Raw genomic sequence first — 2,013 nt, 5'->3', positions numbered from 1 at the left:
ATTTTCAGTTGATGGAAGAATTACATACCCAAAACATGAATCTGTCTTTTCACCTTACCTGTGTATGTCCAGCATTTTCTATTTTGGTTTCAGGTTTCCATCATTTGCTGAATAGCTGTGTTTTATTCCAAAACTCCTTCCGATTTCCTTCGCTGTGCCAGTTTCATGTTGGTGTATGTATTCACCATGTCGGGAGACACACATCCCAGAAAACATCTATTCTTTTGAGTGCTGTTCAGCTGAGGTTGTACAAATAGGACACACAAATAGTTTGTGTAGGCTTTGAATGCCTTTGCCTCATTAGGCTGTGGTGTATGCGCCACTACAGCACTGTAGGATCTTGACACCGCAACTACTGCTTTGGGTGTCGCTATTTCTGCTATCTGGAAACATTCCAAAAGGTTGGCTTTGCTTCCTAGAATTATCTTGTCCACTGGGGACAAAGATGGGAGACATGTTTGGTTTTCATGCTTGAAGAATTCATCTACGTCATCGTTGTGTGATTTGCACGTAATGTAAAATCCTAAGAGTGTACAGTCACTGTTCATTGATGCTAGCTGAAGCTTTTGCATTGAGACTGTTTTTGTTGGGGTGGGACTGAAGAGGGGAAGCTTCTTTCTGGAGATTGGCTCAGTCATCAGCCTGGACTCTATCAAGTTTACTCCTAGGAATCCGCCGCACTGGTCCAGACTAATCTCAACGATGCATTGAACAGAGAATACTACAGCTTCATCCATGACTTAGTGTCAAGCCATACCTCCTTAAATGGATTCTCATGTTCGTCAGCTTCAAACACAGGAAGATATTTCCTTGGGAAAGGAAACATGTACCTGTTCATGATGATGTGTCTCAAGTTACTTAGTCAATTTATTTCCAGCTAGCTTCTTCAAATTCATGTATCGGCCTCTCTACTTCTGGGCCAGCAAATTTCTCAGCACCTGGGTTCCCAGTGTGACCAACTGCTCCCCCACATCTCTTGACAAAGGCATTATTTTGTTCATACACTTAGCTGATTGGTAGTCCAGAAAATCGGTCTTTGAAAAAAGTTACCTGCCAAAAATTCTGGGCATCCACCTGGATGCTTATCAACCGAACTCCCTATGTTTCTAATGGCCTTTGGACATCAGTGTATGTAGTTCGTTTGATCTAACAAAAAAAAAATAAGACAAGTTGGGTTAAAGTTTCAGTGCACATGGTGAAGTCCCCTACCACAGGGAATTCAAAGGTCAAGCCAGTGCTCCGATTCTGCTGAGCTGGCCCATGGCGGTACATATCAAAGTCCACCCATGGCTCATCATTTGCATGCATATTGACAATTGCAACAGTATTGGGTAGTTGGGGAAGAGTGAGTCAATAGTACTGCATAAAAAATTATGACGCTGGTGCCAGGTTACTAGGGTAAGGATCTACTACTGCAGTGATGGAGAGGGGTAGGTACATACGAGTGCTTTCGAACCAGCCTGTACCCATCTATGGTGAGGTATTTTTGTAACTCCTCATCACACAGCAGTAACTACAGAGCAGCAATGTAAGCCGGTGCAATTCCTGCACTGGAGAGGTTTGCTTTAATCTCACCACTGCCCTCCATTCAAGTTCCAATTGCTTTCAGAACTATCATTTCTACCATTCCACCTAGCACGATCATGAAATGGCTCTCTCCATATCTGTCTGGTGAGTTCCATTGTAATTGTTTGCTAAATGGTAGAGGAGCTGGCCATATGTTAGAATAGGAATTTGATCTGTGCACAGCAGTCTTAACATCTATTCTGTGGTGAATCGTGTTGTGGGCAGTGTTTCAAGCAGCCAAATTTGATAAAAGTATATAAAAGGGACAGTACAATTTTCAAACGCTGATCATTCCAATGAGACTTCTGCACACAGCACACAGCAATTAAATTAGATGGTGCCACATTTGCTATATTTCCTTGATTAAGTATAATTTCTCAAATGTACAAGTTGAGTCAAGTTTTGCTTTCACCAACATCATTTCCACATTATCTTGCGGCTCACCAC

This window comes from Heptranchias perlo, unplaced genomic scaffold, assembly GCF_035084215.1.
Source record: "Heptranchias perlo isolate sHepPer1 unplaced genomic scaffold, sHepPer1.hap1 HAP1_SCAFFOLD_1542, whole genome shotgun sequence".
NCBI classification, from domain to species: Eukaryota; Metazoa; Chordata; class Chondrichthyes; order Hexanchiformes; family Hexanchidae; genus Heptranchias; species Heptranchias perlo.
The sequence above is the reverse complement of the archived record's forward strand: the minus strand, read 5'-3'. Positions refer to the sequence as shown.